The following is a 25346-nucleotide window of genomic DNA, read 5'->3' as shown; positions in this document are numbered from 1 at the left end:
CAGTCTTCCTCACCCTCTGGCTCTGCCTCAGTGACCTCCATTTGATCCAACTGTGCCAAGAGAAGTTGGGCACAGCGCTCCAGATGTGAGCCTGGCATGTTCACCTGCACATACTCCACCACGAGCTTTAGGCAGGGGAAGTCCGGGGGCTGATGGAAATCCTCCAAGTATTCCTTCAGCCACGTGCCCAAGATAAAAGAGATGGCGCTGGGGGTGGGTGATGAAGAGCAGGGTCAGAAGCTTTGCTTCCCTGCTATACTGCCCTCCCAGGGCACCCTTGCAAAGAGCCATTCCCTCTGTCTCCCCCTGACCTTCCAAAGGTCAGCACCACCCCGTATCACACCCTCTGTCTGCCCTGGCAGTAGCAGGCCTGGTCTCTGACGGGACTAGCACAGAGCCTTGTCCCAGGGAGCTAACCGTCGATGGTCTGACCAACTCTCCCTCCTTGGGGAGCCTGAATTACATCCATTTCTGTCCCCTGGCCCTCTCCCCACTGGACAGGAGATGCGTGTCTGCATGTTCACCCCAGAGCCTGGCACACATTAGTGCTCCAGGATTATCTGATGCTGGGGGACACACAGAGTCCATCCCCTGCCCCAGATGTCCAAGCCATAGGGCTCCTCTAGAGCGTGTGCACCAGCGTGCTGCCTGGTTGTCTGCCCATGTGTGAGGGTCTCTTCTCCCATGGACACTGTTCTGCCCTGGGACAAGGGCACATATGCAGCTGAGCATCCCTGACTGGGGATTGGGATTTGGGAGCAATTTTCTCCACCCCCACCCCACACCTCCTGTTTTGGGTCCCAAATAGGAGAGGGGGCAAGCAGTGATGTGAGGAAATTGTGGCAGGATGAATTTTCTCAGGGGCCTCTGTGAGCACCCAGCCTCTCCTCTGCTCCCCAGGACACCCAGGTTCCACTCCCAGCTCTCTATGACTGCTTATGTCCTGCAGGGGACACCCCTAAACTCATCCTTCTAGTGGAATCTTGATGTATGGGGCCCAGGGTCTGCCAACCCCAATCCAGACACCGAACTCACTGCCGTTGAGTTGATTCCGACTCATAGCGACCCTATAGGACAGAGTAGAACTGTCCCATAGAGTTTCCAAGGAGTGTCTAGCGAATTCCAACTGCTGACCTTTTCATTAGCAGCCATGGCACTTAACCACTGCACCACGAGGATTTACCCCAATCCAGACACAGGCCCCGTACAGCCTCCACCCTTCTGTAGAGATAGGAGCTCCTCCTTCTCCACCCAAAGTCCACTCACCCTTTCAGCTGCTCCTGGGGCTCACTGTCCTGGGCAGAAGAGGGGTGGTTACATCCATACCTAGAGGTGGTGTGAGGGTGTCACATCTATTGCACTGTGAACACTACTTGCTTAAGATGTCTCGTGTTCCTGTCTGACTCTCGGACTGGAATGGAGGCCCAGGAGGGCAGGGCTTCCTATCTGCTTTGTTCATTGAGCAATGCTAAATACCTAGAACAGTGTCTGCAACAGTAGGGGCTTCATGGATAACTGGTGAATGAGTGAACTTACCCACCACCTTCCCAGGTATCTGAGAGTCGAGGGGCCCCTCTACCAGCCTCCAGGGATCCCTGTTCTAGCTATACCAAGGACAATCTCAACCTCCCCTTTACAAATGGGAGGTAGATTTGCTCAAGGGCAGAGAGCTCGTTCATGGGGGAGAGGAAAATAATGAATGTGAACATCCCAGCCCCTCCAGCACCCTTTACCATAGAGCTGGGCTCTGGCTACACACTTCCTGTGGCTTATCCCACGTGGCCCTGACAGTAATTCTAGCTGATTGGACCTTTACCACCCCACTTTTCAGGGGAGAAAACTGAGGCTCCGAGTGGTGAAGTGACATTCTCCAGACTCACAAGTGGTAGGGGGTAGAGTCCCCACTGGGCTGTGGAGGGCAGAGTGCTCACCTTTGGAGCAGCTGGTCTAGGACCTGCTGGGTGGTGGCATAGGTTCTGTAGGCTCCCAGAAAGATTTTGATGTAGGAGAAGTCACCTTTTAGGTAGGCGGGCACGAGGTACTCCACCAGCTTCTCCAGTGAGCCTGCCTTGAAGGTTTTCATCACCCAGGCCTCATCCAGGTCCTCGTAAGAACCACAGACACACTGGGGTGGGACAGAGGAGGGACATATTGTCAGAGGCAACCCCATGAACCACCAGGAGGGTTGGGGGCCTGGAGCTCAGACCAGGTACTCCCTCTCCTTCAGTGACCTGTGGCAGGAGGTGGGACACGAGTGCCTTCAGCAGCAAACAGGACTTGGCTTTCCAAGCAGAATTGGAGGTGGGGATGATTACAAACATTAGGAACCTGAAGTGATTTCATTAACTAAGTAACCGTGGTATCTCCCTGAAGGAAGAGCAGTATCCCAGTGAGTCCTCACAAAACACCCCGTTCCACAGATGAGACAATAGGCTTGGTGACGTCTAGTGTCTGCTCGAAGTCACCTAGTCAGCACCCAGAGCCATCCGACACTAGGGCTCTGTGATGTTCCCTCTGTGCTACATGAGGCCTGCTCTGCTCCTGACTTAGAGGGGAACGTCTGGTGCAAGCTCACCCTTTCCCAGCTGGAGACAGTGCACAGAGCAGACACGCCCATGAGATAAGCCAGACACAGATTTTTCTTTCTGTACCTTAAAGGGGTTTTTGAGAACCTGAAGCTAGGGAGCACCCAGATCCAGCCAAAGGTGAGAGCCTGGAGATCCTGGGGTAGGAGAAAGTCCCCCAAGGAACTGAGGATTTGAACAGATGGTTCAGGGAGGGCAAATGTGAATGCTCGGTAAAGGAGTGAGGGGGGCTCAGCTTCTCAGAGCCAACAAGTGCCTCAAAGCCACCCTGCAGTTCTGTTGGCCAGCAGATTCGGAAAATGGAAAAGAACCATAACACCCAGAACAGGCTCAATGCAGAGATGCAGCCAGCATCAGAAACTACTGGGCCGTGGGACTGGGACAGCTATTTTGAGAAGGATTCTGGCTTTAGTGATCATAACTTGAAATGTGCACATCCTTCCCCTAGCAGGCCACTCCTGGGAGTCTGTCCTGGGTGGGTTAGTGTAAGCGTTCCTGCAGCCCTGCTGAAAGGGCAGCAGAAGGAATCAGTCCAGGGCCAGCAGCAGTGAGAAGCTCAGTCGCTGTGGGGACAGGCCTACCTTCTGGAACATTCTACATCAAGTGAGGATACAGGCCCTGACCTGAAGGGGTCATGTGATGTGCTCCCCAAGATTGTAGGTTGTAGAAAAAGGTGTGTCATAGCCTGGACCCTGTACTTCGGGGTAAAAGAAGCCTGCTAACTGATGATGTGTGAAGCTGAGAGAAGTTGTGGAAGGACAGTCCAGCCGAGTGTTGCCTGAGGCCCTGGGGTTTGAAGTTAAACACTAAAACAGCAGCAACACGCAAAAGACACATGGGCTTATGTGAAGACAGTATAAAAAACTCTCTTCTGACATTCCTACAAATACGGGAAGAGTGACTTTGTAGCTGGCCAGGGCAGGGAGGACAGTGGGAAGGAGGGGAAAATGTTCGTTCTGTTGTGAGGAGGCTGCGGACCCTCGAGAGGGAAAGCCCTGGGAGTGACCTGCGGTCCACAGGGTGGTGTCTTGGTCATCTTGGGTCCCTGGTAGGGACGTCACTCCCCTCCCCCTGCACTCACCCAGAACCTGCGGCAGCCCTTCATCGCCCCTTTCTTGGGGTAAACCGAGGAGATGATGCCATTCTCCTTTTCCTTGGGGATCTCCTGCGGGGAGTTCTGCAGAGACAGTGCCGGCAGCAGCCAGGGAGTTATCAAGAGCCCCTCCAAGCCACCCACTTCCCTCTCTGCCCCTCAAGCCCTTGTGCCTGTGAGGAGCTCCCAGTTCCCCCATGCTGGGCGGCTAGGCCTGTGGGCTGTACCATCCAGCCCTGACCACGTCCACGAGTAGAAGAATGAGCCTCTGACTGTTGCAGCAGGATCTGGCAGAAGTTGGCTGGTACAGGGTCAGCAGTGGCCCAGGCAATGCCAGCAGCCAGGGCTGCACATTGACTGCCACACTCAGGGTGAGCTGGATCTCAGAGAAGGTCCAGGTGAGAGTGCTGACTCAGCCTGTGACCCCAACAGTTCCTCCCTAAGGCCTGGTCTGAACTGGAACCCCTGGGTAGACTTACATCCTACTGTTCTATCTGATCAGGGGGATCAGGGCAGGGAAGTGATAGAGTCCTCCGCATTTGCCACCCCAGCCCCCAGCCCCCCAAGGCACCCAACCTGCCACGCCCAGCCACGGTCAGACTCAGCCCCATGAACCCAGTGTGGTGAGAGGCCGTGGGGATGGAGCTTGGGGTTGCCCTCAATGTGTGCTAGTCCTGAAGCAGCATCCCCATTTTCATCATCCTCATTATCACTCCTCCCCTCCCAGATCTCCCCAGGCCACATGGCTCCTCCTTCCCTGACCCCCACCACCTCTCTCCCAAATGGACCCTGCCTCAGCCAACAACTTTCTGCCTCCTATCAGTTCTGTCCACATTTCCTCCCAGCCCCCATTCCCAGGGACCCCATGAGGACAAGGGCTGACATGGCCTGGTGGATGGTATGACCTTGGGGAGGGGTGTGGGGCTGCCCGGGTGGGGTCACAGTGGTGGCCTGGCCTGGATTGGCAGCCCTGGGCCACCCTGTGTTACCTTTGGATTCTTTTTGGTAAATGGCCTGAGCTTTCGTGGGTGGGGGATGAGAACATGTCTCAGCCTTCGTGAAAGTGTCGAACTCCTGGGTCTCTCAAGTTTTGATACAAGGGAAGATGGGAGACAAGAAGAAAACATGTTTCTAGTTTGAGTGTCTCCACTCAAGTGAGCTGGTAGGGTGGTGCGTGTTGAATGTGGGTGCCTGGTTACCAGGGTTCCAAGTTCTATGTACTCTGTCATCAAGGAAGTGAGGTCATGTCCTGGGTCTCCTGGCTTGGGCCAGATGGCAGATAAAAAAAAAAAAAAATTTTTTTTTTTTTTTTTTTTTATAAGACCTCCCCAGATTCCCCTCTGGGCTGCTGAGTGCTCACCTTTCCCCCATGCCATCTCCATAATTGTACAGAGTGACACCAACACAGCCCTCCCCCTGCCCCCAGAACCTGGGGAAGGCCTGGGTGTAGCCAGGGCCCCAGCTTTGAGCAGACAGAGCTGGGTTTAGACAAAGGTCATCCCTGTCAGCCAGTTTGTGACCATGAACAAGTGTCTGTGTTTCTCAGAGCCTCCCCATCCCCTTACCCACACAAGGGATCATTCTAGCATCTTCTTCCCAGGGACCTCAGCAGGTATATGTGAGATAACACCTATAGAACCTGTGGGCTGGCATTACCTGTAGCTAATCTGGGGCAGATTATCTAATAGGCAAAGTAAGCAGAGGGCTTACCTGCTTACCGGATCATCTGTAATGAACATTTTCACCTTTTCATATTTTTTTCACATCTAACACTCTGCTTCTGGGTATGTCTGGCATCTGTCTCTCCTAATCCCACAGCACCTTCCTACAGAATCAAAGCCTCTTCAAATTTACAATCCCTGATGGGGGCAGATGACCGTGTAAGCAAGGTAAACACAGGTCTCCTTGTACTTCCTACTCTGTAGTGAACAATTTCACATGGGTTTTGCCGCATTAAAGATGTGGTATTCACTGTGCTTACCTTGCCTGTTGGATAATCTGCTCCTGTAGCAAATGCAGAAACTCAGAGATGGCAGAGTTTCAGGCAGGTGTGAGAAGCAGCATGGAGTACATCTCCAAACAGGGCTGGGTTCTGGTGGTGTGAGCTTGGGAAAGTCACTTCCCCTCTTGGCCTCATTTCCCAGTCTGCACCAGGAAGGGGTTGGAATTAAATGAACATCAGATATTGTCACCCTCTGCATAAAACCCTGCAATAACTTCCATTATATAGAATCTGACCCAGTGCCTAATCTCAGACTAGGGGGTGGGCAGCCTGCACTATGGCTCCCAACAATCCTACCTCCTGGTTTCCACATCCTGTGTGACACCCTCCCCTCAGTGTGGATTGACTCAAGGACTTGCTTCTGAAGAATGTTGTTATTTACCACTGAGTCGATTTCGACTTATAATGACCCCATTCGGGGCAATGTTTCTTGGCGCTCTCTTATTCTCTCTCTCTCTTTGTCTCTGTCTATGTCATCTCTCTCTGTCTGCAGTTTATTTCTCTCTCTTCCCCTGGGAAGCAGCTGTGATGTATGACTTGCCCATGGAGAGATTCATGTGACATAGACCTGAGGGAGGGTCCTAATCAACAGACAGAGAGGAAGTGATGCCCCCCAGTCCAACAGCTCACAGAGTCCTGCTCATAGCGTGGTAGTTGGTAGAGAACAGATCCTCCCCAGTCAAGACTCAGTTGAGACCCCAACCACAGGCTTCTGAGAACTTGGGACAGTCACCATGTAAGCCATGTCTGGATTCCTGGCCCACAGAGAGTGTATGCTGTGTGCTGTTGTGTGTTGTGAGTCATTAGTTTTGGGTGTGTTGTTATCACAGAGCAGGAGATAACTCCTCCAGCCCACCAGGTCATGGGTCCTGGACCTGTTCTCCTCCTCCCTGCCTCCTCTCCTCCTCAGCTCCCTCTGGCCATACTGGCTGCATTTCAACCCTCTCTCTGGACAAACTCACGTCTGCCTCCCAATTTCTCCACCAGCTGTGTTTTCTCCCTTGTGCGCTGTTCCCAGACTTGTGCAGGGCTGGTCCCTCCTATCATTCTGGTCAGACATAAATGTCACCTTAGTGAGGCCTTTTGGACCACACCCCAGCCTTATCTTACAGCACCCTGCTTCATTTTCTCTATGAAACACGCTCTTCGTATGTATTTGTTTTCATTTTTTATCCATCTTCGTGTCTCCCTTACAGATTGTGAGCTCCTGGGGACAGGGACCACATGGGTCATTTCAGAACCAGCTCCCGTACCACCTGCTCATGTTGATCCTGCTCCTGCACTAACACTGGAGCTCCATAGTGCACCAACTATTCCGTCACCAGCTCCATCACCAGCATCAGATGGACAGGTAGCTGGAGGCGTAGAGTTCAATCGTAGCCACCTCCAGAAATGGCTCCCACACCATCTGCTGATGTTGGTCTTGCTCCTGCTCAACACCAAAGCTCTACAGAGCACCAAGTCTTCCATCTCCAGCTCTGCCTCGGTCACTACAGGTTGAGCCATTTGCTACACCTCCTCTACAGCCACTCCTCGTTCATGGGTAGGGAACGTCAGCTCCAGAACCACACCCTTTCTTCAATTCACCTGAGTGGGATTTTTTTTTGGTTTTGTGGTAGTATTTTTCCAAATCACTATATGCTATTTTAACAGGTAGATTTCTCATAAAATCAAAATTGTTTTAATAATTTTAACATGTGTAGTATAGTGGCTTCTGGTACTTTTACAGTCTTATTCAGTCATCATCAGTATCTACTTCAGAACATTTTCATCACCATTGTGATGGTTAATGTTACATGTCAGTTTGGTTAGGCCACGATTCTCAGGGGTTTGGCAGAAATTATGTAATCAGCCTCCATTTTGTGATCTGATGTGAGCAGCCAATCAGTTGGAAGAGGAGTTTCCTTGGAGGAGTGAACTGCAAATTAACACATCTCCTGGTACCTGGTATCCAGCCATTAATCTGGCCAATGCCTTTTTCTTCATCCTCATTTTGAAGAACAGGCCCCTCTCGGTGAATCACAGCGCTGATCTGTAGGATTTTGGAGCAAAGCCCTGCCATCCTCTGCAGATAACTACTCTCCTTTTGAGAAACAGCTTTTGGCTTGATACTGGGCCTTCGTAGAGACTGAACGCTTAACCATGGGCCACCGACTCACCATGTGGCCTGAGCTTCCCATTATGAACTGGATGTTGTTTGACCCACAGAATTATAAAGTTGGACCTGCCCAGCAGCACTCCATCATTAATTGAAGCAGTATATACAAGATCGGGCCTGAGCAGGATGTGAGGGTCCAAGTAAGTTGCATGGGGAAATGCCCCAATGCCCATGGTCTCCACTCATGTCACATACCTTTCATCTCCCAGGCTGCACCTGTGGCCTCATGGGGAGCTCTTTATGATCAAGTGACTGAAGATGAGAAAACTCGTGCCTTGTTTACAGATGGCTGTATGCAATATGCAGGCACCACTTGAAAATGGAGAGCGGCAGCACTACAGCCCCTTGCTGGGACCTCCCTGAAGGACAGTGGTGAAGGGAAATCCACCCAATGGGCAGAAGTTCAAGTAGTGCACCTGGGTGTTCACTTTGCCTGGAAGAAGAAATGGCCAGAAGTACGATTGTATGTATACTGATTCGTGGGCTGTGGCCAGTGGTTTAGCTGGATTGTCAAGGACTTGTAAGGAACATGATCGGGAAGCTGGAGACAAGGGTTTATGGGGAAGAAATATGTGAATATACCTCTTTGAATGGGCCAAAGAAGTGAAGATATTTGTATCTTATGTGAATGCTCACTAAAGAGTGACCTAAGCAGATGAAGATTTTAACAATCAAGTGAATAGGATGACGTGTTCTTTGGAAACCGCTCATCCTCCTTTCCCAGGTACTCCCATCATTACTCATGAACAAAGTGGCCATGATAGCAGGGATGGAGGTTATGCCTGGGCCCAGCAACATGGACTTCTACTCATCAAGGCCGACTTGTTGACAACCACTGCTAAGTGCCCAGTATGCCAGCAGTAGAAACCAAAATTGAGTCCCTGATATGGCCCTACCCCTCAAAGTGATCATCCAGCAACCTGGTCGCAAGTTGATGACGTTGGACCACTTCCATCACGGAAAGGGCAGCGTTTGGTTCTTACAGGAATAAACACTTACTCTGAATATGGATTTGCCTTCCCTGCATGCAATGCTTCTGCCAAAACTACCACCCATGCACTTACAGAATGCCTTATCCACCATCATGGTATCCTACATGCATTTCCTTGAATCAAGGGACTCACTTCACAGCAAATGAAATGCAGCAGTGGGCCCATGCTCATGAAATTCACTGGTTTTACCATGTTCCCCATCATCCTGAAGCAGCTGGTTTGTTAGAATGATGGAATGGACTCCTAAAGACACAATTACGGTGCCAGCTAGGTGGCAATGCCTTGCAAGGTTGGTGCAGTATTCACCTAGAGGCTGTATATGCTCTAAACCAGTGTCCAATATATGGTATTGTATCTCCCATAGCCAGGATTCATGGGTCCAGGAATGAATGGGTGGGAATAGGAGTGGCACTACTCACTATTACCCCTAGTGACCTCCTCACAAGATTTTTTGCTTCGTGTCCCCACAGCCTTATGCTCTGCAGATCTAGAGGTCTTAGTTCCAAAGGGAGAAGTGCTGCCACCTGGAGATGCATCACTGATTCCATTGAACTGGAAGCTAAGAATGCTACCTTCCACTTTGGGCTCTTTATGCCACTGGATCAACAGGCAAAGAAGGGAGTTACTGTACTGGCTAGTGTGACTGATCCTGATTATCAGGAGGAAATCGGATTGATATTACATAATGGAGGTAAAGAAGAGTACATCTGGAATTCAGAAGATCCCTTAGGGCATCTCTTGGTACTACCATGCCTTGTGATTCAAGTCAATGGACTAGAGGCAGGGCCAAGATGTCAGAGTAGTCAGATGCTTCTCGTGGTCCCTCTTACAAAAAAGACCTGCAAAAACAAGCAAATCGATTACATATGGCAATGTAGGAGCCCTGAACGTCAAAGACAAAGTCGAGGAATTGGACCGAGTGGCAGAGGGAGGAAGAGACAGTTCAGAAGCAGTGAGAAGTTGCCAGGCCTGACCTGGCCAGCACTGGCACCCTGCAGGCTAGATTGGCTGGCGCATGTGGTGAGGAAAGTGGTGGTTTTGGGACTAGTTCTCCACCTTGGGAGAGACCAATTGGTGGAGAGTCTGCTCAAGTCTCCAGAACCAGTGAGAAATGCTGCTCAGTCAGCGAAAGATAAGTACAAGCATCTAACCTACCATATGGATCAAAATAGAAACAAAAACAAAACGCTTTTTGTCTGCATTTTCCTTGCTCTGCTCTGGGTCCTGGTCAGGCTTTAGAAAGTGCTGTGCTCCCTGGGCAGGAAGTAGGACCCATCATGTGTCCTGAGCCATTCTCCTCACTTTGGAGAGGGAACAAATTAATAAATGGGAAAAAATAATCTGCCAGTTCCTCTACTCTGGGAATACAGGGCAGGCAGAGGCTCCCTGCCTAGGCACAGACATTAGGGGTCCATGGACTTTGTAGGCCTTTCACCCCTTCTTAGACCTGTGTTAGCCCATTTCAACAGCGTAGGCCCTCATTAGCACAGTATAATAGGGTTTATACCTGAAGCCTATTTTCATGTGTATCTGCTATAAGGTGGAGTGGTAGATTTGTGACAGTTGACTCTGCCCTGCCCATTTAGCAGGGTCCTCACCTACCCACATCAGGGGCCTGCGGACTGGTAGCTCCACCCATTCCACTGAGCGACCTGCAACAGGGGTCCAAGAATAAGTGGTGACTCCCAGCCATTACACCCAACAGCATTGGGTGCCCATAATCTGGCTGCAAAATCCACCTACCTATGTGCTCTTGGGAGCAGGGACATGCCTTCTAGATAGACATTCAGGGACAGCAGTCAGCCCCTAGCCTTGATCAGTGCATGACCCTCTACTGCAGCCAAATACCTGTGCCTACTCCAATCATCCCTCCCATCTAGGACTGTAAGTGAGAGCCTACACCTCACACTTGGTGACCAATGACCTGGACACCTGATCAGAATCCTCACAAGAAAAGGAAATGGACTCCTGGACTCACATACCTAGTAAGAGTTCTAGCAGCCTGGAGACAGAATGTGAGAGTTTCAAAGGCATGAATAACCAAATTAGTTCACGCCACCACCCTATTTGGGCATATAAAAACAAAACAAGAAGCAGGGACACAGTAAGCAAACAATAAATGAATAAATAAAATAAATTATTGATGGCTCAGAGGCAACAGTCAATATCAAATCACATAAAGAGGCAGAGACCATGATGGCTTCATCAAGCCACCAAAACAAAGAGTCAAGAAACCTTCCTGAGGAAAATAATGTCTTGGACTTACCAGAGGTAGAATTCAAAAGACTAATATACAGAACTCTTCAAGAGACCAGGAAGGAGATCAGGCAAAACAGAGACCACACAAAGGAACACACAGACAAAACAATAGAGGAACTTAACAGGTTTATACAACAGCATTATGACAAATTTAAAAGGCTGCAAGAATCTGTAGAGAGACAGCAAACAGAAATTGAAAAGATTAACAATAAAATTTCAGAATTAGACAACTCAGTAGAATGTCATAGGAACAGAATTGAAGCAATGGAAGTCAGAATTGGTGATACTGAAGATGAAGCACTTGACACCAACTTATTTGAGGAAAGTCAGATAAAAGAATTAAAAAAAATGAAAAAACCCTAAGAATTATGTGGGACCCTATCAAGAAGGATAACCTGCAAGTGACTGGAGTACCAGAACAGTGGGGGCATAAGAAAAAATGCAGAGAGAATTGTTGAAGATTTGTTGGCAGAAAACTTCCCTGAAACCACAGCAGATGAGAAGCTATCTATCCAAGTTGTTCATTGAACCCCACACAAGGTAGATCCCAAAAGAAAATCACTGAGACATAGTCAGACTTGCCAAAACCATAGATAAAGAGAGAATATTAAAAGTGGCTATACATTAATGAAAAGTCATTTACAAAGGAGAGTCAACAAAACTATGCTCAGACTACTCAGCAGAAACCATGCAGGTAAGAAGGCACTGGGATGACATATATAAAGCCTTGAAGGAAAAATATTGCCAGCCAAGAAGTATATAATCAGCAAAACTGTCTCTGAAATATAATGGCGAAATTAGGGCATTTCCAGATAAACAGAAGTTTAGGGAATTTGCAAAAACCAAACCAAAATTGTGAGAAATACTAAAGGGAGTCCTTCAGTTAGAAAGTCAAAAACATCAGATAACAACCCAAGACTCGAATACAGAAGAGATATCACACAGATATCGACCCAGATAGGGACGTCACAAAAATAAATCAAAGCTAAAACACTGAAAATAGGGAAAAAGAGACATCAATAGTAAAAGATGACAACATGAAAACAAAAAAGAGGAACTAAAAAATGTAGTCAGAAATCTTCCATATGGAGAGGATGTCAAGGCAATATAAAGAAATAAACGATTTGTTTCAACTTAGAAAAATAGGGATAGATATTAAGGTAACCACAAAGGAAACTAACAATCCTACCTATCAAAAAAAAAAAAAAAAAAAACCCACAAAGACTCAGCAAATACAAAATCAACAACAATGAAAAAGAAAATAACGTAAAGAAAAACAACACAGCATAGAAAATTAAGTGTAACAGAGAAACTCTCCACGGTACGCACACACACACACACACAGACACACACACAAATACATCAAAATGACAGCACTAAACTCATACCTGTCACTAATTACACTGAATGTAAATGGACTAAATGCACCAATAAAGAGACAGAGAGTGGCAGAATGGATGAAAAAAAAGATCAGTCTATTTGCTGCCTACAAGAGACACACCTTAGACTTAAACACACAAATAAACTAAAACTCAAAGGAGGGAAAAAAAATATACCAAGCAAACAACAATCAACAAAGAGCAGGAGTGGCAATATTAATCTCTGACAAAATAGACTTTAAAGCAAAATCCAGCACAAAGGATAAGGAAGTACACTATATAATGATTAATGGGTCAATACACGAGGATAACATAACCATAATAAATATATACACACCCAATGACGGGGCTCCAGAATACATAAACTCTAACAGCATTGAAAAGAGAAATAGACAGCTCCGCGATAGTAGTAGGAGACTTCAGCCCACCATTTTCGGTGAAGGACAGAAGATCCAGAAAGAGGATCTAAAAAGACACAGAAGATCTAAATGCCACAATAAACCAACTTGACCTCGTAGACAAACACAGAACACTCCACCCAACAGCAACCAAGCATACTTTCTTTTCCAACGCACGTGGAAGAGTCTCCAGAATAGATCACATATTGAACCCCAAAGCAAGCCTTAACAGAATCCAAAACATTGAAATATTACAAAGCATCTTTTCTGACCATAAAGCCATAAAAGTAGAAACCAATAACAGGGCCAGCAGCTCTCTCTGGAGGGTTATGATGAAAAGCTGAGACGTAGCCTGGCCAGAAGCCCAGGGTAGATCAGTCACCCCTTTTCATGGATTGAATTGTGTCCCCCCAAAATGTGTGTCAATTTGGCTAGTCCATGATTCTCAGTATTGTGTGACCTTCATTTTTCATCTGATGTGGTTTTCCTATGTGTTGTAAATCATACCTCTATGATGTTAACGAGGTGGGATTAGTGGCAGTTATGTTAATGAGACAGGGCTCAATCTAAAAGATTAGGTTGTGTCTTAAATCAATCTCTTTTGAGATATAAAAGAGAGAAGCAAGCAGAGAGACAGGGGGCCCTCATACCACCAAGAAACAAGAGCTAGGAAAATAGCGCACCCCTTGGACTTGGGGCCCCTGTGCTAAGAAGCTCCTAGAGCAGGGGAAGATTGATGACAACGACCTTCCCCAGAGCTGACAGAGACAGAAAGCCTTCCCCTGGAGCTGGCACCCTGAATTCAGACTTCTAGCTTCATAGACTGAGAGAATAAACCATCCACTTGTGAAATTTCTGTTGTAGCAGCACTAGATAACAAAGACATGCCTGTATCAGTCAGGGTACAATCAGAAGGCAAAAAAGCACACCAGGTTGTTTTTTCAAAGCAAAAATTTAATATAAATAATTTCTAATTAAACAAACAAAAAACTTGTTGCCTTTGAGTTGATTCTGACTCTTAGTTGGGCCCCATAGGGTAGAGTAGAACTGCCCTATAGGGTTTCTGAGGAGTGCCTAGTGAATTTGAACTGCCGACCTTTTGGTTAGCAGCTAAACTTGTAACCACTATGCCACCAGGGTTCCCAAATGAGGCAACTGAAAAGGCAAACAATTATCTGGGAGTAGAAACTGCAGTAAGTAGCTAGCACTTCTAGGGCTGGAGAATAACAGGAAGAGGCTGAAATTTATGAAAACTTAGAAACTCAGGGAAGGGTCCTGGGGGCTGGGACCCAGACCTCTGAGGAGAGGGTACTGCTCAGCAAATGCTGGTGTCTTTGAGGGGCTCCATGAGGTGAGTTCAGTAGTGTTGCAGAAACTGCAGACTGAACCCAATGCTTCTTACAGGACCAGGAAGCAAACAGGAAGGAGCAAGTGCCTGCCTTGCCCTCCAGCCTGCGGTATTCCTCTATCGCCCTCTATTGGCAGACCCGAGTGGGGAGCCACTGCAAAGCAGAAATTTGGTTGCCCTGTCCCAGCGCCAGCATCACAAAGCTGACTATGGAAGAGCATGTTTGGAGTTGAGAGGCAACAACTCGGTAACTGGCACGTCTTTCCAAAGGGTACATTTTGCAGGAGTCATGGAGACGAGCTGCCTGTGACCTGACCAGCACAGGCCAACCCCAAGAATATAAGTCAAAGGGAGAAGAAGCAAGAAAATAATTTGGAGGCCCAGCAGGTGATTGGAAATTCAGTTTGTAAAAGGAATGAGCAGCTCAGGGTTACCATAGCAAGATGACCCAATCTTCAGGGACAGGCAGGGGCATTGCTAGAGGTACTAAGAACTTGGCAATATTGATGTGTAAACTACCAGTTTCCATGCCTTTCTTCCTATCACTCCACCCCCCGCAACCCTCTGTAGACCCCTCATTGGTTGCTGTGTCTGCTTTGTAGAAAATAGGGATTAAACTTTCACCCACCTTTCTCAATGACACCATACAAGAAGAGTCCTGAATAAGTGACTGTTTTTGCTACCTACTGCTGCACAACAAATTACCCCCAAATTTCGCAGCTTAAAACAACAATGTATGATCTCACGTTTCTGTGGGTCAGGATGCCTTTGGTTCAGAGTCTCTCGTGGGCAGCATCAAGGTGGATCTCAGTTGTCTCAAGGCTTGACTGGTGTGGCTGTTGGTAGGTCTCAGGTTTTCTCTCTGATTGGTGTCCAGAAGCCTCCCTCAGTTCCTTGCCATGAAGGCCTCTCCAGAGGGCTATTCACAACATGGCAGCTGGCTTTACCCAGAATAAGTAAGCAGCAAGAGAGAGTGAGAACAAAAAATATCTGTTGCTGTCAAATCAATTCCAACTCACGAGACCCCACTTGTTACAGAGTAGAATTGCTCCATGGGGTTTTCTTGGCTGTAACCTTTTGCGGTACCACTAACGCTGTTGACCTCAGATCGATGTCAACTCATAGCAGCCCTATAGAACTGCCCCATAGGGTTTCCAAGGCTGCAAATCTTTACGGAAGCAGACTGCCACATCTTTTTCCCACAGAGCTGGTGGTGGGTTTAAACTATCAACCTTTTGGTTAGCAGCTAAGTGCTTAACCACTTTGCCACCCGTGCTCCTTTTGGGGTACCACTGGGTGGGTTCAAACCACCAACCTTTAGGTTAGTAGACAAGTACAAAGCATTTGTGCCTCCCAGGGACCTAGAGAGAGTGAGAGGTAGAGAGAATGAAGTCACAGTCATTATTCACCTCATCTTGTTAAAAGACAGTCACTAGGTCCAATTGGACACAGAAGGGCAGGGGATCACACAAGGGTGTGAACACCTGGAAGTGAGGCTCCCTGGGAGCCGTTTTAGAGGCTGCCATAGCTGCTTTTCTCTCTGTGGCTTAGACCATAGTTGCATCAACGTTAAGATTAGCAGCTATCCGTTCCGAACCAGTGACAAACTATAATGGCTCAATTCAATACGTGTTGAGTCTCCTGTTCTAATCGGATTACACTTTATGACAAAGTTAACTTAAGGCATATATGATATACGTATTACGGTGCCATATGGGAATTAGGCATCTATGCTAGGAGGCTCACCCAAATGACTATAATTAGCCAAACTAATTTAACTTTTCTCATTTATTTAGGTCGCCAGTATCTATCATCAGCCTCCATGTTGACAGTTTTCCCTGATACCACCTACCACTTAATTATCACCCCACATGCAGACCCTGACACTCACGGAAACTCAACTAGAAATGCCTAGATATCACCATACAATAGTTGGGTGCTTTGGCTCTGTCTCTCTCTTCTCCTTGCTCCCCCAAACAGCAGCAGGCTTGAGGTAGCAACCAATTGGATGAGGAGACTGTGAACTGAATTTCTCAAGGCAGGTGCTGACACAGTGTAGGGCTTCGTGAGACCAGTTTAAACTCTCCAGCATTTCAGAATGTTCTCCTTCGGTTATTAAAGCAGGTTGTCCCTGGATCTCCCCTCACCCATTGCGTATTGTCTGGGAGCCATTTTAGCAGGAAATAAAAACCTCAAAACAGGGATGGGAGAGGTGTGGAAACTGGTGAGCTACAGACCTCCCAGATAGAGTTGCCAGATAAAATACAGGACTCTCAGTTATATTTGAATTTCAGATAAACAACAAATAATTCTTTAAGTATATCCCGTGCAACATTTGGATTATACTGAAAAATTGTTGTTTGTCTGAAATTCGAATTGAACTGGGACTCTTGTATTTTTAGTTAAGTATGACAATGCTACTACAAGATCAATCTCTCATACTCCTGTTAACAGGTGGAAACCCCAGGTTCTTACTCGGCATGACTCATGCTGGCGAATAAACGAGAGACCGAGGTAGGAGAACAGGACACCTTTGTTTTATTGTACAAGGAAATGGAGTCAGTCAGGGAAAAAATCCTTCTTAAAAAAATGAAGGACAGCGGCCAAAATGTCCATGTGGTGTTTCCAAGATTTCTAAATGCCCCTTAAATATCACACATTTATCCAGGGTAAGAAAACTCCCTGATGAAAGTGTCCATCTGCGTTGTTTCTGGCTGGAATTCTATAAGCCCTCTCAGATTACCCCAGTTTTTTCATGAGGAGCAGAAATTGTAATTGGCTGTTAATATATGTATATCCTTTTAAAGAAGTGTGCAAATTATCACATAAGTGCAGTTTTTGGAGATAGAAAGGTACGTCAAATCACCAGTAAACTGCACAGGATAAAAAATAAAATGTTTTCCTTAGTAGTGAAAAGGTTGAGAGCCAAATTTATGTCATCATTTATTCAAATATTTATTGAGCACCACTTACATGCCAGGCACTGTTTTAGGAGCTTGAGATACAGTAGTGAACAAGACAGACAAGATCCTCTCCTCCTGGAGTTTACCTTCTATGGGGAGAAAGACATCGTAAACAAATAAACCAATAAACATATAAGGAACTATCTGATAATAGGAAACGCTCCCCATAGAATGGAGTCTCTGGGTGGTGCAAACGGTTAAGGTGCTTAGCTGCTAACTGAAAGGTTGGTGGTTCGAGTTCAAGGCCTGGTGATCCACTTCCGAAACATCAGCCACTGAAAACCCCGTGGAGCACAGTTCTACTCTGACAGACACGGGGTTGCTGTGAATCGGCATCGACTCAATGGCCGCTGGTTGTACTCAGAGAATGAAAATTGAGGGATGTTCTAAAGGGTGACTGGGTGGCAGGGAAGGCCTCTATGAGAAGGTGACATTTAAGCTGGGACCTAAGTGACAAAAAATATTACAAGAAAGAGCAGTTGAAGAAGAGAGAATCATGCAAAGGGCCCCGGGGCAGGACCAAATGAGGCATTTTCATAGCGTGTGTTTATTGTTTATCATCTGTCTCTTCCACTAGGCTGCAATCTCCAGGACAGGAGGGACAATGTCTGTTTTATTTACCAACATATCTCAGTGCCCAACATAGCATCTGTTTGTGACATAGAAGGTGCTCAATATATATTACTGAGCAACAAATGATCACTCATTTTGCCCAAGTTAGGGCAGTCCCTGCCTTGTGTACCACAGCGTCACCTGGAAAGGAGGGAGGAGGCAGAAGCTGTGTCCTGGCGGTCTGCCAGCCAGAGGGCCCAGGGATGCAGGGGTTGGGTGAGCGAGTATTGCTCTTCATCGCCCCCTCCCAGGACTTTATGTTCAGACTACTTATTTTCTGTGAGTATGGGAATCTGAGAACAGACTGGGCTGAATTCATTCTTATCACTCAGCTACACAATAATTTCTTGAAAAGGAAGCTTCTAATTAGGAGTTGGAATCTCATAGAAGCCACCAAAACCCAAAAACCCAAACCCGTTGCTATGGAGTCAATCCTGACTCACAGAGACCCTATAGGACAGAGTATAGCTGCCCCATAGGGTTTCCACGGAGCGGCTGGTAGATTCAAACAGCTGACCTTTGGTTAGCAGCCGTAGCTCCTAACAGCGTACCACCAGGGCTCCTACCAAGCCACATATATGGAAAAATCCCCAGTTGTCTTCCCCGTGTAAGGATGATAACAGGCACCTGGCATGCTGCTCCGGTACAGTTGGGGCCTTTAACTCAAACACAGCAACAACAAAATGACTATTAAAACAACCCACTGTAGCTGCGCGTTCTGGGGACTGGGGTTATTTGAGGGCCCATCTTCTACCAGCTGCTTGGCATCTTCTCTCTTGTTAGGTCCTCGGACCTACTTCACACTCTATCAAATATCTTCAATTCCACCCATGTCCCAAAGTAGGCATACGGAATTTTTCTTTTTTATTGAACTTTAGATGAAGGTTTATATAACAAACTAGTTTCTCATCAAGCAGTTAGTACACACATTGTTGTATGACATTGGTTAACAACCCCACGACATGTCAACACTCTCCCTTCTCAACCCTGGGTTCCCTATTACCAGCCTTCCTGTTCCCGCCCCAGGGCTGGTGTGCCCCTTTAGTCTTGTTTTGTTCCATGGGCCTGTTCAATCTTTGGCTGAAGGGTGAACCTCAGGAGTGGCCTCATTACTGAGCCAAAAGGGTGTCCAGGGTCCATACTCTCAGGGTTTCTCCAGTCTCTGTCAGGCCAGCAAGTCTGGTCTTTCTTTTAGAGTTAGAGTGTTGTTCTACATTTTTCTCCAGCTCTGTCCGGGACCCTCTACTGTGATCCCTGTCAGAGCAGTCAGTGGTGGTAGCTGGGCACCATCTTACTGTACTGGACTCAGTCTGGTGGAGGCCGTGGTAGATGTGGTCCATTAGTCTTTTGGACTAATCTGTTCCTTATGTCTTTAGTTTTCTTCATTCTTCCTTGCTCCCGAGGGGATGAGACCAGTGAAGTGTCCTAGATGGTCGCTCACAGCCTTTTAAGACCCCAGATGCTACTCACCAAAGTAGAATGTAGCACATTTTCTTTATAAACTCTGTTACGCCAATTGAGCTAGATATTCTCTGAGACCATGGTCCCCACAGCCCTGAGCCCAGCAATTCGGTCCCTCAGGGAGTTTGAAAGTGCCTATGGACCCACCATGGCCCTGCCTTTTGTAGGTTGTACTGGCTTCCCTAGTATTGTGCACTCTTACCCTTCACCAAAGTTACTGCTTATCTATTGTCTATTAGTGTTTTTCCATCCCCACCCCTCCCCACCCTCACAACCAACAAAGATTGTTTCTTTTTGTATGTAAACCTGTTCATGAGTTTTTACAGTAGTGGTCTCATACAATATTTGTCCTTTTGTGATTGACTTCTTTCACTGAGCATAGTGTCCTCTAGATGCATCTACGTTATATGATGCTTCACAGTTTCATCGTTTTTTAGCATTCCGTAATACTCCATTGTGTGTATGTACCACAGTTTGTTTATCCATTTATTTGTTGATGGGCAACTAGGTTGTTTCCATCTTTTTGCCATTGTGAACAATGCTGCAGTGGACATGGGTGTGCATATGTCTGTCTGTGTGACGACTCTTATTTCTCTAGAATATATTCCTAGGAGTGGGATTACTGGATCATATAGTATTTTTGTTTCTAAGGAAGCGCCGTATCATTTTCCAAAATGGTTGTATCATTTTGCATTCCCATCAGCAGTGCATAAGAGTTCTGATCTCCCCACAGCCTCTCAAACATTTGTTGTTTTCTGTTCTATTGATTCATGCCAGTAATGCCGGGGTGAGATGGTGTCTCACTGTGGTTTTGATTTGCGTTTCTCTGATGGCTAGAGATCGCGAGCATTTCCTCATGTGTCTGTTGACCGCTGGAATGTCTTCTTTGGTGAAGTGTCTATTCATATCCTTTGTCCATTTTTTGAATTGGATTATTTGTCTTTTTGTTGTAGAGGTAGGCATACAGAATTTTGCTGTTCGAAAGGGTTTTGTTTCACTTAGCTAATGCTGTTTAACAAATTACCTCAAAAGGTGGTGGCTTAAAACCTGGGGCAAATTATCCAATAAGCAAGGTGAGCATGGTGCTTACCAGATCATCAGTAGTGAACAAAGATGTGGTGAAATCCATGTGAAACTGTTCACTACAGATTAGTAAGTAAGCACAAGTAACCCTGTGCTTACCTTGCCTACTGGGTCATCTGCCTCTGTCAGAGATTATAAGTTTAAAAAGAGGCTTTGATTCTGTAGGAAGGTGCTATGGCGTTGGGAGAGAGAGAGATTCCAGCCAGACCTAGAAGAAAAATCTTTGATGTGGTGAAAAAATGTTCACTACAGATGATCTGGTAAGCAAGGTAAGCGCCTTGCCCATTGGATAATCTACCCCTGCAGAGCCACAATTCTGTGGGTTGACTGTGTGGTCCTTCTGCTCCAGGTAGTGTTGGCTGGGACAGGGGCTGGTTACAATCATCTGGAGGCTCGACCAGGCACTCAGCTGAGACTGGAATGTCTGAGATGCCTGGACATCTGGACGTTTAGAAGCAGATGGAGCTTGACTGAGAAACACTGAGTTAGTTGTCATAATGCTGTTTTGTAGAAATTTAATGAAACATTTATTGATTTTGATTATGTAATTTTCTGTTTTGCATTTTGAAGTCATTATACTTTTTTTTTGTTGGATCCCTGGTGGTGCGGTAGTTAAGCGCTTGGCTGCTAACGGAAAGGTTAGCAGCTTGAATCTACCAGCCACTCCTTGGAAACCCTATGGGGCATTTCTACTCTATCCTATAGGGTCGCTATAAGTTGGAATCAACAGCAATTTTTTTTTATACTTTTTTTTAACCCTTTTAAAATTTCACAGACTTTTAAGAAGCTCCCAGGTCCTAGGCAGCATGCCTAGAGTGCCCAGGGGATGGAATTTGTAAAGCTTGCATGTAGTCACATCCCTTTGGTTCTAATCCTGACTCTCCCCTCCACAGTTACAGCTCTCCCCGTCATCTGCCTCATTTTCACGTGAGCTCTTCCCTGAAATGAAGCTGCCGGGACACTGCTGGGCTTTCAGAACAACAGCCCATGGCTGAGTGACCTCAGCCCTCAGAGCAGACCCAGGTCTCTGGGATACGAGGTCCAGCTGGCCAGGGAGGCAAAATCAACCACTTTGGCTCCAACTATCCAATGATCAGGCCAGCCTTAAAACTTCCTCTTGGAGAAGGTAACGTCAACTTTAGCTCTATTATTGTTGTTATTATTTACTATTTATTGAAGTATGATATACATACGGAAACCGTGGTGGCGTAGTGGTCAGCAGTTCGAATTTACCAGGTGCTCCTTGGAAACCCTCTGGGGCAGTTCTGCTCTGCCCTAAAGGGTTGCTGTGAGTCGGAATTGACTCCATGGCAACAGGTTTGGTTTTTGGTTAATATATATACAGAAATATGAACACATAAATTTACAACTCAGTACATTTTCATATACTAGTTTCTCCGTTGTAGATAGTCCCCAGATGAAGGCACAGAATATTACTAGCACCCAGAAGATCCTTCTAGTCACTACTTTCTCCAAGGATAACCATTCTGACTAATAACGTGCATTAGTTTTACCAATTTTTATTCTTCATATAATAGAGTGATAACAGCATATTCTCTTTTATGTCTAGCCTCTTTCGCTCAACTTTTCATATGTGAGATTCATCCATATTGTTGCATGTAATTGTAGTTTGTATTGTCGTTGCTGTATAGTGTTCCATTTTGTGAATTCAACTCAATTTTTTTATTCATTATGTTGTTGATGGGCATTCGGGCAGTTTCTAATTTGGAGCTATTATAAATAATGCGAGTAGGAACATCTCAGTACATTTGGGGGGGTTCAGGTCCCATTTCTGTGGAAATAACCTAGGAGTGGAATTGCTGGGTCACATAGTGCATGTCTGGGTGCCCTGGTGGCACAATGGTTAAGAACTTGGCTGCTAACCAAAAGAGCAGCAGTTTAAATCCACCACCTGCTCCTTGGAAACCCTATGGGGCAGTTCTACTCTGTCCTATGAGTTGGAATCGATTCCAGGGCAATGGGTTTGGATGGCTTAGTGTGTGTCTATGTTTAGCTTTAGTAGATACTGCCAAACAGTTTTCCAAAACAGTAGGCCCATTCTTAACCTAACATTGAATGCCCCACCCCGTTCTGGAGCCCTGTTGGCTTGGTGGTTAAGAACTCAGGCTGCTAACCAAAATGTCCACGGTTCAGATCCACCAGCTGCTCCTTGGAAGCCCTATGGGGCCGCTGTACTTTGTCATATAGGGTTGCTATGAGTCACAATTGACCCGATGGCACACAAGAGCAAGAAACCCCCATCCTATCCCTTCCTTGAGTTGTGAGCATTCTCAAACATGACGTTACTTCTCACATGCAAGATTTACAAATTTCTACCAAAACCTCAGTGCTAACGTTTCAAAATAAGTAAATGCTTCCATGAAATCCATCCTCAGCAGTGGCAGACTGGAAAAGCAGAGAATCTGAATAACAGCTAGAAAGCCCAGATGCCAAGATGTTTTTCTTTGTTGAGGAGAGGGCTGGGAGCCTTTTTGCAAACACCACTGCCAGGCAGGCTTGCTGAGCTTTGCAGGGCTCATTACAACACTTGGGCAAGCAAGGGGGTGGGCCCTGCACAGTGATTCGAATTGAGCCATCCCAGGGCTTCTGACTAATTGTAAACACAGAGAGCACTTAAAGGCTATGATTAAAAAAAAAAAGAAAAAACTCGTCAGGGTGCTAGTGATTGCATGGCTGGCAGGCAGGGGTGCCAGGGAAAATCTCCTGCCACTGACTAAATCACGCCAAGCCTTGCTTCACACAGCCATCCTCCCAGTCCTGCACCGAGGAAGGGCTTTCTTTGTGTCCTGCAGGAGCTGGAAGGGAAGGGGTCAATTCATTTCCATTGTTGGGGGCCCTTCTGTGATAAACCTGCTATTTTCTTGCTCTTACAAAGCAGGGATGGGCAGACTGGGGTGATCTAAGCTTCTGGAGGGAGACTGTTGTATGTGCAAGCTTTGATCCCCATTAGCTACAAACCCCCAAATAATCCATAAGGTCTGCAAATCAGGCTCCAATTAATAGCACTTATTAACATGTCCTGGAACCTGCCAGGAGAAGCTGCGAATGTTTGCCAGGGAGGAAAGCCACACTTGTGGGCCTCACTGCAAAAGCTTGTCTGCTCAGGTGAAAACTCCTGGGCTCGCTGGGAGGGAAGAAAGATCTGAAACTGAAAGGCTGCTTCGGTGCCCCCAGGTCATCTGGAAAAGTGTCAACATGGTTCAGGTTTGAGGGGTGATTTGGTGTGAGGTGGAGAAATGGAACAGGAACGCATTTCCCTGCCTCCCCGGCCCTTGGGGCCCTGCCTGGCCTGGGCCCTACTGAGTTCTCAGCACACAACCACCGTCCTCCCACCAGCCTCTGAGAAGAGACAGGCAACCTAAGGCCTGAAAAAACTGTCAGAGGCTGGGCTCCGAAGGGAAGACTGATGGTGAAAAGTTGATTGCGTTAATAGCCTTGCTTACTCCCTGGAGCTATAACCCAACCCAAGCTGTAACCCAACCCATTGCTGTTGAGTCAGTTCCAACTCATAATGACCCTACAGCACAGAGTAGAACTGCCTCATAGTGTTCCCAAGGACCGACTGGTGGATTCGAACTGTCGACCTTTTAATTAACAGCTGATTTCTTAACTACTTTGCCACCAGGGCTCCACTCCCTAGAGTGGGGGTGGAGGGGGGTGGACATTTAATCTTACTTGATCTGTGGATCCCTTGGGCAGTCTAGTGGAGCCCATGGACCCCTTTTTAAAATAAAAATTTTAAATACATAAGACATAATGTATAATATATTAAAATACAGCTTTCAAAAATATTTAAAGTATTATAATATGATAGTAAGTGTGGCTGAAATATCAAGATCTAGTAACAGATTGATGATTGCAGTAATTTTGAAATAATGATGAATGTAAGCAATACTTCCAGCTATCTCCAATAACTGTAACCTTGTATAAGAGTATCTGTGATTTCTGTTGGTGACAGTTACAATTACTGCTTACACTCCTGTGGTGTGTTACCTACATTCATTACGGAAGGTAATGCTAAATTTCAGATAGAGGTTAGTGCAAATGTGATTTTTCTCTTCCAAGTTGACAAACCTCTTGAATTCTACCCACAGATTCCCTAGATTAAGAACCCCTTAAGCAACCCTGGTGGCGTAATGGTTAAACTCTTGGCTGCTGACTGAGGCTCAGTTCGAATTCACCAGCAGCTCCATGGGAGAGAAGACCTGACAATCTGCTCCCTTAAAGACTGCAGCCTTGGAAACCCTTTGGGGCAGTTCTCTGTCCTGTAGGGTTGTTATGAGTTATAATTAAGTCGACGGCACACGACAAGAAGAAACCCTTGTTTGGTATCACTTACCGATGGCTTAAACTGTTTTTAAAAATATACATCCAAGGTTATTAATAAACACTCCCCTTGCTTCAAAAGACAATAATTAAAAATGATTCTTATGAAAAATTATTCTGAATGACATTGGCATTAAAATATTTTAGTGGCTCTTCACAATAGTTGAGTTGAGATACAAAGAGATACTTATCCTTTCCGTCATTCTTCTATTTATCTATTAAGAATTTTCTGAGTCGAAATCGACTCAATGGCAATGGTTTTGTTTTTTTTAACACAGCAATTAGGGACAAAACCTGCCACAGTGATTATAACAAGTTTAGCTGGTGGCAGACACCTAGCTGTTCCCCAAAGATTTGTTCTCTCCTTCCATAGACTAGAGTTGTTCCTGGGAAGTTGCTGCCAAGCCAAGGACTGTGTGTCCCACCCCTTGCATTTAGGTGGAGGTGATAAGATGAGCTCTCAGCAGGGGAATGTGAGCATAAGTGATGGATGCCTCTTCCAGGCCAAGGCTTTGAAGAAGAGCACATGCCTTCCTCACCCTCTTTTCTTCTGTCTGCCAGTTGATATTGAAGAAGTCAGCCTGGGTCCTGGAATGACTCACGGAACAAAGTGCCCCCCAGTCCCCTTCCACAATTTTCAAGACCCATTTCGGACATCACAGGGTT

General features: G+C 46.5%; 1 long non-coding RNA gene across 1 annotated transcript in view; it reads left to right on the top strand.

Annotated features, from left to right (window-relative positions):
- LOC135228739 (uncharacterized) overlaps positions 1 to 7392 on the top strand; it is a 61030-nt gene extending 53638 nt beyond the window's left edge. Inside the window, exon 3 of the long non-coding RNA XR_010319540.1 lies at positions 6877 to 7392. This is a non-coding gene — a long non-coding RNA (uncharacterized LOC135228739). The remainder of the gene's footprint in view (positions 1 to 6876) is intronic.
- Positions 7393 to 25346: the final 17954 nt, after the last annotated feature.

This window comes from Loxodonta africana, chromosome 27 (genome assembly GCF_030014295.1).
Source record: "Loxodonta africana isolate mLoxAfr1 chromosome 27, mLoxAfr1.hap2, whole genome shotgun sequence".
Lineage (NCBI taxonomy): Eukaryota > Metazoa > Chordata > Mammalia > Proboscidea > Elephantidae > Loxodonta > Loxodonta africana.
The sequence above is the reverse complement of the archived record's forward strand: the minus strand, read 5'-3'. Positions and strand labels throughout refer to the sequence as shown.